The following is a 14,867-nucleotide window of genomic DNA, read 5'->3' on the forward strand; positions in this document are numbered from 1 at the left end:
ACACCATCAGCCTAGCTAACACTGTTTGACCTGCCTTGGAGATCCCCAGAGACTCTGCCCCACCCAAATTACTGGCCCACCCAAGATGCTTTTCCACATGAATAGCTGGTGTTAGCTCATGCTTCACAACTTCCTAAATCCTATCAAACAAGCAACAGCTGGCCTCAGTGAGCCCCAGGCCCAGCACCAATAGCAGGAAACCTAGATGCTCAGCCTGGAGCATCTTTGACTTTGACTGGAAATCTCCAAGTCCAGCATAAGTAGCAGCCATCCCAGATTGCTTGATAGCTCATGAAACATGGCCCCGGGCAGAACACAGGTTGAGGATGATCTTGGCCTGCACCACCCAGAAAACGCCAGAGCCTGTGCACCTAGTGGACAGCTACAGACCACATCAGAGCACTACCAACCTGCCCATGCATAGTTGATCCTCCATGGAGGGTGGAGGTTGGTGGTCAGTGGTCACAGCCCAATCCTTGCAGCTGAGTGGCATGGTAAATCCTTCCCATTGACCTGCCAATGGCAACCAACCCTCAACTATAAGAAGAGGGTGTACTCAGCCCCAAAAGAAGGGTGTACCTCAAGTACCCAGTTTGTGTGATAGAGGAGGCTGTGCCATTGGACCCTACAGAACAGCTACTGCATTAGACCACAATACCAAGGCAGGGAGTTATAGCAACTCTACCTAATACATAGAAACAAACAGAGGGAGGCTGCCAAAAGGGGACAAATAAACATGGCCCAAATGAAAGACCAGATCAAAACTCCAGAAAAAGAGCTAAACAAAATGGAGATAAGCAATCTATCAGATGCAGAGTTCATAACACTGGTTATAATGATGCTCAAGGAACTTGGTAAAGACTTCAACAGCATAAAAATGATCCAGTCAGAAACAAAGGATTCACTAATTGAAATAAAGAACAATTTATAGGGAAACAACGGGAGAGTAGATGAAGCTGAGAATCAAATCAATGATATGGAACATAAGGAAGCAGAAAACAACCAATCAGAATAACAAGAAAAAAAGAAAACAAATAATTAGGGTAGTATAAGCAGCCTCTGGCACAACTAAAAAAGGTCCAACATTCACTTTATAGGGGTGCCAGAAGGAGAAGAGAAAGAGCAAGAAACTGGAAATCTATTTGAAAAAATAATGAAAGAATACTTCCTTAATTTGGTGAAGGAAATAGACATGCAAATCCAGGAAGCACAGAGAGTCCAAAACAAAATGATATAAAGAAGCCCACTCTAAGATACATGATAATTAAAAGGCAAACGGTTAAAGATAAAGAGAGAATTTTAAAAGCAGTAAGAGGAAAGAAGTTAGTTAGCTACAGGGGAGTTTCTATAAGACCATCAGTTGATTTCTACAAATAATCTTTGCAGGGTAGAAGGGATTGGCAAGAAATATTCAAAGTGATGAAAAGCAGGGACCTACAGCTGAGATTGCTCTACCCAGCAAAGCTAGCATATAGAATCAAAGGACAGGTAAAGAGCTTCTCAGACAAGAAAAAACTAAAGGAGTTCATCATCACCTAGCCATCATTATATGAAATATTATAGGAATGTATTTAAGAAAAAGAATATCAAAACTATGAACAATAAAATGGCTACAAATACAAATCTATCAACAATATAATCTAAAAAACAAAAGAAGCAAACAAGAACAGAGACAGAATCATGGATACAGAGAATATTGTGATGGTTGCCAGATGGGAGGAGGATGTAGGGAAATGGATGAAGAGGTGAGGGAATTAAGTACAAATAGGTAGTTACAGAATAGCCATGGGGATTTAAGGTACAGTAAAGAATATGGGGTTTCTCAAGAACTTATATGCATGACCCACAGGCATGAAGAATGGCAGAGAGATTGCCTGAGGGAATAGGGGGGTGATGTGTGGAGGGGGCAAAGTGGGAAAAATTAGGACAACTGTAACAGTATAATCAATAAAATATAATTTTTAAACAATTTAAAAAGGAAGTATAGTATAGTTAATACTATAGTAAACTATATATAACTATAGTTATATATAGTACACACATAGTAAATACATAAACCAGCAAGACAATTGTTTATTATCATTATCAGGTATTATGTCCCATACACCGTTCCATATGCTATACTTTCCTATGACTGGCAGCGCAGTAATTTTGTTAATACCAGCATCGCCACAAACAAGTGAGTAATCCTTCTGCTAGGATGTTAAAATGGCTACTGTCACTAGGCAATAGGAATTTCTCAGCCCCATTATAATCTTATGGGACCATCATTTGTGGTCCATCATTGATCAAAATGCACAGCATATCTGTATAATGTATATAATAAATGTATAAACTATAATACTTATAACATAATATATAATACTTGTATATAATAAAGTGTGTAATAATAACTATATGTATTAGATATTTATTTTTTCAACTTTATTGAGATGTAATTGACATGTACCATTGTATTAGATTAAGATATACAACAGAGATTTGATATGTAATATATTCCAAAATGATTGCCACAATATGTTGATTAACATCCATCACTACACAGAGTTACAACTTTTTTTTGTGATGAGAATTTTTAAGACCTACTCTTTTAGCAACTTTCAAATATACAATACAGTACTGTCAACTATAGTTACCATGCTGTACATTATACCCCTGGAATGTATTTATGTTATAACTGAAAGTTTGCACCTGTTGACCACCTTCACACATTTTGCTCTGGCAGCCACCATTCTGTTCTGTTTCTATGAGTTCTGTTTTTATTTTTTATTTTTGGTTTCATGTACAAGTGAGATCATGTGGTATTTGTTTTTCTCTGTGGGACTTATTTCACTGAGCATGAACCCTCAGGATGTTAACTGTTACAATGGTCTTCCTCTCCCTTCACTCTACCCTTTACTAGAATTCTCACCGTAGATCTGTAAGTGAAGAAGAAACTTCCCTCTGCCCCTCAATGTTCTTTTTGCTAGCCTAATAGTTAAATTGACATGATAACAACCAAATTTAATTACATACCTATGCCCAGGAACCCCACATGCATGAGAGAGTCCTCACATGCATGAAAGGTTCAGAGGCAGAATGTTAAGCTGAGGTATCTGACATTCTGAACTAAAGATGTGAGAAGACATCTTGGGACTTCGGAGCGGAGGGAAGGTCACTGCAGGACAATAAGAAGAGCAGATGTTCATTAGTTAAAAGTTTGCCCTGCCCTATTGATAAGTTATAAAGAGTTATTTCTGGTAACAACTCATTATGGGCAAGGCCCCTAATTTATACTCTTTAAGGGAGAGGTAAAAGTTTCTTGTGAGTTTACAGGGTCTTGATTGCCTTCAACACAAATAATTCCCATACCACACATTGGGGTGACTTGTTCTGAATCCCTACAGCACCCTCCAGTAGAAAGTGTGATCTAGGCTGGGCTTTCAAGATAACCGTGAAGCCTGTGAAGGAAGTCTGTCTGTACACAGCAGCCTTCTTACTCAGGAGTGGTCACATTGATCCACTCTCTACACATTTCTAGAACCTTCCTCCTACTCTACACTGGCCATCAAGCCCTCAAGCATCAGGGTGGGGCTGTCTGGGTTACCCCAGTGCCTAACTACTTCGTACATCTACCCCTGCAGGAAATCTCGGCAGACCATTTTTCATCTCTCCACTCCCAACATGTAACTCTTTCCACAGCAACTTCCTGATAACAGAACTTTTTTACTTTCTTTTTTGTTTTAGTTTTTTCATTTTACTCATTTTTTACCCTGAAGGTAGAGTTAATATGTCAGACAAAAAGAACCATATAGATCAAGAGAGATATTTGGAGCAAATAACTGTAGTAGAGTGCCTGTGGACATCAGACAAGTTTATGTTGGGATTCAGGACAGCAGGGCTTACTTCTCTGGGTTTTTTTCCCATTCTTGCCAGAGAAGTGGGGGTGCTCCCTCCATTTGGCCCTTGACTACACTTGCTTGGTAAGAAAGAAAGAACTGAGATTTGGAGTAAGACCTACCTATTGGAGTGAGACCTGAATTCATGATTAACTTACTTTATGGCCCTGGACACTGTTTCTAATGCTTCTATCTGGGCCTCAGTTTCCCCCATCCTGAGATTGATGTGTAAAGCATCTCAGAAAATGGTTGTTCTCTGACTGCATCCTGGCTGACTCATTCTGGAGAACAAGGGAGAGAGGAACACACACGCTCAAGCGCCCAGGGACAGACTGGGTGTGGTGTGTATCCTCAGAGGAGGACCCCGGGGCGTGGTGAGCCTCTTGCTTTCCCTTCCCCAAATCACTTCCCCTACTGGCTTCCTGCAGCTCGGACCACCCTCAAGTCACCTCAGAGCTTCCTACCAGCACTCTTGGCCCTCCCTTAATCCTCCCAGAGCAAACACGTTAGTACCTGCTGTTCAAAAACAAAGTTTAGAGGTCTATTTGGGCATAGCCAATGGCATAAAAAAAGCACTTGGCCTTGATCTGCATTTGGCAATCAGAGAGCTTCTGAGGATATGCAGCTGATGCATGTGATTCAAGCAAAGAAATCCCCTTTTCCCCTTTCCTTCCCAACTTGTTCTATTTGCAGAAGGCCATCCATAACTGCTTAAGAATTTCATTCATGGACTAATATCTTTCTGCACCAGCTTCCCCACACTCATGCATTAAACTCTTGAGGTTCTGAGGTAACTAAGATTTATTTCCTTCACCCCGTACATAAAAGTTAAGGCAAGGCCCCAAAAGTCGTTCAAGGTGTCCACCCAACTATATTTTACTTAGGGACACATAACACCAGCTCCCCCCTGCATCCAACTAAGCCTCGCCTGGCCTTCCTCATTAAACCCCTTCATGCCCTCCACTCCACAATGCCAGCCCCGCCCTTGTTGCTGCTTCCTGCGTCTTCACCTAGGCTGACCAAGGGTCTCCTGTGCAAGTGAGTGTCTCTACAGTGGAGATCTAAAAAGGTTTTCTATAAAGGGCCAGATAGTGAATATTTTAGACTTTCTGGACCAAGAGACAAAATTAAAGATATCCTACAGGTATTTACCTAACCTTTTAAAATGAAATATTTTTTTACCTTTATTAATTTTGATTTTCAATTCCTGTCAAATAGGCCTAGTCATTTTTGATAGTCTTATTTTTTACTCATCCATTTGATAACATTTTTCTTCTTTAAGCATATAAATACACTTACATTTATTCCATTATCAATAACTGAATATTTGAAGTGCTTGTCAGCTGGTCTGTTGTCTGTTGTTTTTGCCAGTTCTCTCTCATGCCTTTTTCCTCCCGTGAACTGGGGTTCTTTTTTTAATTGCGAACTCCAGTTTAATGGAACTTTCTACCTGAGAATCTTTGAGGCTTGTGATAAAGTAGATTCTTTTAGCAACGATATGATTTATTTCTAGACTAAGCCTGCTACCAACTCCAGGCCACATTAAAACAAATTATCCACTGGTGTTTTACAAACCACACTGAGAATGTCAACTTGGCTGCAAGCCTCCATAAAGATTAACCTGTGGTTATAAATTCTTGGACTTTTCCTCCTGCTATTTAGAGCCAAGGTTAAGACAGGCAAGTTTCCTTTTGATCCTGTCCAGTAGGGAATGAAGTTATAAAACTTCTAGTTTAAACTGTCACTGGGGAGCTATCCTTTGGGGTCCAAAGTAATTTACAGGAGTGTCTGGTCTGACTTTTCACCTTCCCCTAGGCTTTATCTCACATTTGCCACGCAGATATTAAAACCAATTCTCTGAGTCACTTGGAGGTAGACAGAGATCCCAGGGGAGCCTTCAGCCTCAACACTTATCTCTCTGAATTAATGCTTCCTTAACTGTTTATTTTGCCTCTTACTTTCCGGTCAGCATAGTGATGTACTTAAAAATACTTTTCAAAATAATTAAAAGGTTTTTAGGTGTCTTAAAGAAGAAAACTTTTAAGGATATCCAGATCACATGTTACCTCTGGTATGTGTTTTAAAAGCTCTAATCTCCTCAAAATATGGATTCAATAGTACCCCAGCATTTGAGATGGTCACCAGTGTTTGCCCCTTGCTATAATTCTCTTTTATGTTGTATCATGGAGGGTCTGAGTGACCAGTAAAATACAGCAGAGGCAGGGCTTTGTCAGAGACCTCATCATTAAAGGCACTGAAGTTCCTATATGTGCTTTCCCTCTTGAATCGCTCATTCTGGGATAAGCCAGCTGCCATGCTGTGAAAACACTCACATAGGGGTGACCCATGAAACTGGGCCTCCTTCCCACAGCCATGCATGTGAGCTTAGAAGCAGATCCTTCAGCCCCAGTCAAGGCTTCAGATAACATAGATCTGGCCAATATCTTGATTATAACCTCAGAGAGACCTCAGGCAGACCTATTCAGCTACAAGGCTCCAGAATTCCTGACCCTGAGAAACTGTTAAATGTTTATTATTTAAAAGCTGCTAAGTTTAGGAGAATTTATTACATAGTAATAGATATCAAATATAAACACTCCCTGATCTACCTGTAATTCTAAAAATTTTAGAAATATTTTATGGCAACATGCCCAGAAATTCCTCATTTGTACCTCTGTTATGTGGGTGAGTTAACATTAATACTTAACCCAACATTCTTTTGTATAACTTCTTACCACCCCTCAGAAACCAGTGCTGGAGTGCCCAGGACACAGGATGGGCAAGTTCCGTTGCAGAGAGTGCTATGGTCTTCAGTCAAGACAGCTCTGAAGAGGGGCCCGTTGTGAATGGTGAGTCCAAGGGGGTAGCCTGAGGGCATGAAGTGACTGGGGCCACTGAGCTGAAGCTCTCTCTGCACCATCGCTCACACTGTTTTCTCCCCGTTGCAGTCCTGCTGGGCCTTCCCTGGTTTTCAAAGACCTACTCGTTTCTCATTCAACTCAAGACTTACGTTCTCAGTGCAGCCTTCTCTACTTGAACAGAAGTGAGTGATTGCTCATTCCCTCTTGTCCACTATAGTGCTCGGGCAGCACAGAGCATGCTCTGCCTACCTCCAAAATTAGATTTGAAATGCCTAGGCATCTTTGTAGCCCACACCACACCCTAGAACCTGCTCTGCACAATGATGCTGAGGAAGGCCCACTTTGGAAATACTGTAGTTTGCCGTGTATAATGTGTACTTTTTTGCCCAAATTTTTGAGGGAAAAATAAGGATGTGCATTATACATGGGTAGTACCTGAAATAGTTGGTATCTCTCTGTTCTTGTGTTTTAATTACTTGTTACATAAAATTTCTTGTATCATAATACATTAAAAAATGCATGCTAAAATTCCTTTATTATACAAAAAATAAGTCTCTAAATATGAATAATTAAAACTGAATTAAAAAATAAAATTGAAAGATTCTTTTCCTGAAAGTTTGGGCCAAAAACATGGGTGCTCATTATACACAGCAAAATATGATAGTTTACCTGCCCCAAAAGGACTATTTTGATTTAGGCTGTAGCCTTAAATGAGATGTTTTAGTCTTCTAGCACTCAGCTTCCTTGCGGGTGGGAGGGGGACACCCCTGCAGTGGGAGCTTCCCAGGGCCACCAGGTGCGGCTACAGTGTGTGCCTTCCACAGAGGGTCCCAGCTGAGGGTGACAGGGGCTGAGATCCAGCCACCACTCCCCTCCCCAAATCTGGTACCTGCCAAGAAAAGGGGGGGCATTTTTGTAATTAGCCCACCCAGAGGGGACCGTGTAACAGGCACAGGGGTGCTCTCTGTGCTAGCAGCACCCTGCACATGTCACAGTGTGAAGTGATGTGGTCCTGCCAGCTGCAGCCCGCCCTCAAGTACAGGTCCCTGGGCTCTGCTGCTAGGAGTCCTGAGTTCATCAAATAACCCCAGGTGGAAAGTCGGTTCTGTTTCTTGAGCAAATGGTGAAGAAGTGAATGTCATTTGCTCTCTTCCCTCTGTGACTGATGGTACCTGGCCATGGCCTTGATTCGGATACTTTTTTTCTGGCTAGGATTCCTGCAGGTTGGTGCATAACTCTCTGCCTGACTCCTGGTCATTCTCTCCTTTTGGTGCGTTTTAATGTTCCTTGTTTCCTGGTTAAACAAGTTTCAGTGTTAGTATTTAAACATCTGCTTTTAATAAACCCTGCAGGGTGTTTCCATTTGTGCAAACGGAAGAATAAGTCAGATCAATGGGCCTTGCAACAGCCACTTGAATGAGGTCATGATGAGAGCATGGCCCTTTTGTCCAAATGTACAATAGTATAGGCACTCCCTTCCGCCTTCTTTATAAAGTCTGCCATATCCCTGGACAACCTCCTATGGCCAAGAGAAGATACTCATTTTTCCTTAGATTAATTACCAGACCATGTTCTCGATTATATGTATATAAATCCAAAACCTATATTAACTTTGTAACCAAATTTCCAAACCATTCTAACTTGCTGGAAATTGATGCACATTCTCAAACTTATCATATCATTTCTTATTATGACTTTCCACAACAAGAAAAAAACTGCCATTCCAAAAACCCAGCTAGAATCCTAAATACTTTTAAAAAGCAAAGACCTATGCATATTTTTGTTCGTAACTCTGTACCAAACGGTCAATTATTCATAATATGTTTCATCCACATAGTCAATAATAGGTATGACACAAGGTCTAAAAGCCAAGGACCAGAATCTCATGTTGTCCTGGATGCCTGGGGTCCCCAAAGAGCCTAGGGCAGCCTGCTTGTGTCTGCCAGTGTCTGTGTGTTCTTTCATTGCTCTTTGTCCACCCCAGACCTTGTTTTTCTTTAGCTGGGTCCACATTTTACAGCAGTAGTGTTGGAGATTTGCTTTGGGCTATGGTTGAAAGAAAATTAGGGAAGTCTTCCAAAAATATAGATACCAACAAGTACCAAGTGCCTGAAATCCAACACGAATGAGGCCTCTTTGCTTTTAGGTGTTAACTTTCCCTAGGGTCCCCCAATTTCTTTCCCCCCAACATTTTATTATAAAAAAATAACTAATATTATTATGTCAGGAGACCAAAATAATAATTTCTATATGTCAAACATACAGAAATATTGATAAAACTGTGCAGTAAATACTTCTAAACCCTAGATTCCACAATGAGCATTTTTGCTATATTTGCTTTATCACACATTTAAGCATCTAACCACCCATCAAGGTATCTTATCCTTTTAAGATTTTATTTACTTACTTTTGGAGAGAGGGGAAGGGAGGAAGAAAGAGAGGAAGAGAAATATCGATGCAAGAGAGAAACATCTATTGGTTACTTCTCACACGCCCCCAACCGGGGACCTGGCCCACAACCCAGGCATGTGCTCTGACTGGGAATTTCCCAACTGCTGACCTTTCAGTTTACAGAACAACACTCAATCCATTGAACATCACCAGACAGGGCTGCATCATATAATTTAATGTATTTTGGAGTATACTGCATGTAACAGGGTGCAGCCAAGATGGTGGCCCCAAATAGGGATTTGTAATGGGGTCCAGAACTCAAGTTGTCCAGGAAATATTAGAAAAAATATATATAGGATTTCCTCACCCCCACAACTCTGAGCTAGGGGAATGGGACACATGGAGCAGGGCCATTGGGAGCTGTGTTGTATAGCAACAGCTTTGCAGCTAACCTCTGGCATGGTCATTTAACATATCTATAAACTTTAACTGGTGTCATGGATATGTTAAATACCTGTGGTATGCTTTGAGCCAGGGGGATGGAAGTGACTTCCACCCAAGATGTAACTGGAAGGCACCTCCCCCTGGTTATAGAGCCTGTGTGGGAGCTTGGAGATGATTGGCTCCATGTCATGGGGCCACACCTGCCCAGACTCACTGTGGCAGCCCCCAAAAGCTGGAAAAATACAGGAATGCTGGCAGGTGTAACTGATTGTAGGAGGAGTCAGAAATGGGACTGCAGAGAAAGATTGGCGCGGAGATTTAAACCCAGACATGGCAGCCATCCATACCAAGGAGAACCACGCGGCTTTGGCAGAGTGAGGACCTGTGGCTTTGGGGTGCTCCCTTTTGCCATGTGGCTTAGGAAGCAGGAGAGACTTTGCCTGGAAGAAAAGGGGTGAAAGGACTCTTGCTGATGGGCCATGAGAAGGTGCCACATGGCTTTGGATTAACTGGAGATCCTGGCAGCAACACAGCTGATGGTGCTGGAAGCCTGAATCACAGACTTCTACTTCTTTTCCTGAGATACGGTACCCCAGATTAGGACAGAGGGAGAAGGAAAGACTGTGTGCATCTGTGGGTATTCTAACAGATTTTAGTATTTTAATGAAGACATTGAGTCACTACTCTAAGTCTGTATAGATTTAAATAAATAATTCCTTTTCAGAAATCTCTGGCATTGAGAGACATCTTTTTTCTGGCAGCAGACATAGCGAACCTAGTGGGGAGACCCCTGGAGAAAAAGGGGGGTCCTTTTGGTAATCACATATCATTCACCAACACCGTCTGTTCTGTAACATGCAGACATCAGTGCACTGCACCCCCAAGTTCTGCAGCATGCTCACCATTAATTAGAGATCAATATTTGTTTACAGTTCCCTTTTTTAATGTATTATGTACATAAAATGAAATGCACAGATCTTGAATGTGTCAATGAGCCTTACTTTGGACTCTTTTAAAATGTAATTATTCTCCCTACCCCCTGCCTTAGAATAACCCTTTAAGTCACTCATGCCTGAGCATGAATTGAATTAACTTGTTTCTTTTCTTCTTCATAAGGAGAAATGCACAGCTGGAAAAATATATATATAGAAAGTGAAAGTATATAGAGGTAAAAATCTTCTACTCCATTAATTTGCCTATTTGGAGATAAATAGCTATTATTTTTTGAAGTAGCTTTTTAAAAAAAATCTGAAAACACCTTTTCATTGCTTTTGGAGAGGGGGCAAGGGAGAGAAAGATGGGTGTGAAAGAGGAACCCTGGGGACCCAGACCCAGGATCATACGCACCCAGACCAGAGATCGTCAGTGCTGGAACCAGGGATCAAACCCACAGCCCAGGCACGTGCCGGGACTGGGAATCCAGCCCACAACACTTTGGTTATGGGGTCAGTGCTCCAACCAACTGAGCCATACCAGCCAGGGCTATAGTAAGTAGCTCTTAATTTTGGAATATATTTTTTATTCCCAACAACATTATTGTGCAAATCAGTTTTCCTAGGTAGCATCACCATCTTTAGTAGCACTTGTGTGCTACTAAAACCTTCCATGTGTCAGACACTGAACTAATTTCTTTATATGCACACATTTAATCTTCACAACAATCATATGATGGTCATAATGATTTTTGTTATTATTATTACTTTACAAATGTAAGAACAAAGGGCAAGAGCAGTTTGAAAACTTGTTCAAGGTCACAAACACACAGCTTGTAAATGGTGCACAGGAGCTGAGAACCCGCACATCTGACCCCCAAACCTACTCAACAGTCAACATTCCAGCAACACATACTTACCAAGCACCTGCTAACTCCCCTCACAACCCACGCATCAGACACACAGTGGTAATCAAAACAGACTTGGTGTCTAGGTGAGCTTACAGTTTTACTAGAGGAGATATGTTAAACACATACACACACCAATTTTGTACAGTAAATGAATTTCCATAGAAATCATGAGTGACGGGTTTTATTATGCCTCATTTAACAATGAAAAAAAATGAAATTCCCTAGAATAAGACTGGTCAAAGATCACGGTTCTAATAAGTAGGTCAGCAATATTGAAAAAAGCCCAACCACAAATGTCAATCATTAACAGCACATGAACATTTTCCTTGTGGAGAAGACTTTCTCAGGTAAGGTGAAGACAAAAAAGTGAATACAATCCTCAAAATTCCTAGACTGAAACGGAAACAACAAAACAAATTCAATTGAGCAAGGACAACAAATTGCATAGCCTTACCTTGTATCCATCCTGGCTAGAGAAAGGTGAAGTCATCCATTGAGTAAAGATCATCAAAGAAGAAACAGGCATTGGAAAACTGAGTAACATGGAGCAAAATGTTCCCAAAGAAAACAAACTTGGGGGCAGGGTGGGGTGGGGGAGGGATCTGAGAGACACTCTTTTTAGAGAACTTGTTTCAGACAGCAGGAGAGCAGGACCTGCTACTATCTCTGCTTTGGTGCTTCTGAGCAGCTGCACCCACATTTCCACAGTTATTCAGAGCTCACATATACCTAGGACCAATTGCAGCAACTGAGGCAAACAACCCTGAGTAGGCACCGTAGGAAAGTGGTAGGGCACAAGTTCATCAGTAGGGACTATGGGAAATCAAATTAGATTGCATTGGAGTTTTTTGTTTCGTGTCCTAGTGAATGGGAGAGCAACATAACTGCAATGATTGTAAAAAAAAATAATTAAATCAGACTCTCCGGGGATGGGATCCAGACATCAGTACATTGGAAGAGCTCCCTGGGTTGATTCTAATGTGCAGCCAGGATGAAGAACCACGGGCACTGGAGGAAGAGCCTGAGGGCTGATGTCAGGAAACTGGGTTTGAATTGCAGCTGTAAATTACCAGCCTTGTGGCCTCAGAGCAATTTACTAATCTCCTCATTCTGTTTCCTCATCCACAAAATTGAGATGAGAATGTGTACTTCATAGAGCTCTTGTGGTTTTCAATGAGACGATGTAAGCCAGGCATCTAACACAGTGCCTGGTATAGCACTGAGGCCCGATTACAATGAATGAGGGCGTTCTTTGCATATTGCCTGGTAACAGGAAGTACATGTCCGATTTGGGTGATTTTTTTGATCGCCACCCATCCAACTGTGCCTGCATAATTAGGAGATACCAAAATGACTTGCTCCCCTGTTACACACACACACACACACGTAATACAGAGGGCTCCGTTAAATTTTAATTTCAGAAAAATTATAGGAAAATTTTAGTCTTAAATATTTCCCATACAATATTTGGACCATAGTTATACCAAATAAATTTATATACTATTTATCTGAAATCAAACTTAACTGGGTGTCCTGTATTTTATCTGGCAGCCCTATTGCATAGTAGGTTTTATGACAGAGATTCTAGGTAGAAATGAAGAGGACAGAGAGTTCTAGAAATAATTAAAACCAAGATATGAAAAATGGCAGGCAGATGGACTGCTGAGATAACTCATAAGGAAAGATCATACCTAACTGTGTAGTTAGGAAGGGCTGAAAGGTGGTATTTGTACTTGGCCTTAGAAGGTAAATAGAATTTGCCTACATGTGAAGGAGGAAAGGTGGCATTTCAGGCCACCGTAGTGGGGTAAGCAAGGGCGTGGAGGCGGGGTAAACTTAGAGCTAATCTAGCTAAGAATAATAAATTGAGCTGAATTAGAACCCAGTGTTTTCTGTCTTGAGAGTCCGTGCCTATCAAACTCTACTAATTACAGAACAATGAGGTCTACACAGGGCAGCAGCCAGTGACAACAGTTAGTTGAGAACAAACTCTCCAGGGAGGAGAATGCCAGGCCATGTCCTATGGGCTTAATTAAGTTAAAAATAATAAGGAAAGGTACAACCTTTTGAGGACACTACATGCCCAAGCCTTAACTAGCAGAAGGACTCCAGAAACCTTTGGGACTGAAGATGAGGAGAGCAGCAGGGTCACAAAACTGGCCAGTTGGCCAGATGCTGTCTCCACCACTTCAAGCCCACACCCTATGTGGACATCCCCAGCACGTGTAACTTAGTGTGACTGGGAACCAAAGAGGCCTGCAGCAGTTCACTGGCCAAAGATGCGTTCGGCTTCAGCTAGCTATCAGAGTTCCAGGCACCACAACCATTTTGTTCTTGTTTTTACCAAAAAAAAAAAAGCTTCAAAAGTGTGAATCTCCATTGTAAGTCAGTGAAAAACAGAAAAGCAGTTTAGCAGGCTCGCCTGTGATTGTGCTGACTCTGCAAATGCTTTCCTGGTGAGTAGCTGGGTCATGGCAACAGCCATTCTAACCTTATCTTGTTTACAAAAATGTGTCTTCTCGACCAGTTGTTCCTCTTGTGGAGGGCGAGGTTGGTCGAGACTTTGGAATGGGGACGGGCAGTAAAAGTGGGTAAACATGCATCGTGCACTGTTAGCTACCACTGACTCACTGGAGAGTACCTGGTCTCTCAGGCCTGCATGTCCCCAGAGTACCTCATCCTGAAGAGCAAATTCCTCACCACCCAGGTACTCACCAGTTTACGCATCCATCTGCGGCTCTGGAGAGAGGTAGGGCCCATTTACGATCACAGCTGTGATCTCAATATTGAAGAGCTTTGTGAATGATACACACTCGGGGAGCAGAGTCCTGTAGGAAGGACATAGAGTGAGACCTTTTCTGGCCAAAGAAAGGGCAGCCCTGGCCACCAACACAACAAAAACAACTGCTGTTCTTGTCTGTACCTGCCATTTGGTAGGTGCTGTGAAGCTGTGAAAAGTGGGCAAATTTCTTCTGTAATTATGAGTAAGCTCACTTAAAAGTGTTTTACATTGTCTACTGAATGTGACTCAGAGATACCATAAAACTAATTTATGGGGATCAAAATGAGAATAAAGGTTTTCCCTCAGGGTGGAGGAATGGTTCACTAGAAAGGGGCCCCAAGTAATTAATTATCCAGGGTGATGGGAAGAGTCATGTCTTGATTGGGGTGCTGGTTTCAGGGGGAATACATTTGTTACAACTCATCAATCAGTACACTTAAGATCTTTACATTTCATTGTATATTATACCTCAATTTAAACTTTTTTTTCAGTGCCTGCTCCCTGAGTCTACAGTCCAGAGTCCTTGGAAATCATCTCTCACTGGAGCCTGAATAAGCCCTGTGACCTAAGAAAGGACTTCAGCAAATTCTATATCCCCGTAAAGCACCCCAGAAAACCATGGTAGTCACAGTCCTGTTTCAAAAGTTTGATGTTTAAATCTTTTACAG

General features: G+C 41.7%; 1 long non-coding RNA gene across 2 annotated transcripts in view; it reads left to right on the forward strand.

Annotated features, from left to right (window-relative positions):
- The first annotated feature begins 6,625 nt into the window (after nt 1–6,625).
- The window catches only part of LOC123821383, a 39,401-nt gene continuing 31,159 nt past the window's right edge, over nt 6,626–14,867 (forward strand). For both annotated transcript variants that reach the window (XR_006786117.1, XR_006786118.1), the window contains exons 1-3: nt 6,626–6,727; nt 6,827–6,921; nt 14,691–14,820. This is a non-coding gene — a long non-coding RNA (uncharacterized LOC123821383). The remainder of the gene's footprint in view (nt 6,728–6,826; nt 6,922–14,690; nt 14,821–14,867) is intronic.

The sequence above is a fragment of the Phyllostomus hastatus genome, unplaced genomic scaffold (genome assembly GCF_019186645.2).
Source record: "Phyllostomus hastatus isolate PE091 unplaced genomic scaffold, TTU_PhHast_1.1 phas_contig_40, whole genome shotgun sequence".
Lineage (NCBI taxonomy): Eukaryota > Metazoa > Chordata > Mammalia > Chiroptera > Phyllostomidae > Phyllostomus > Phyllostomus hastatus.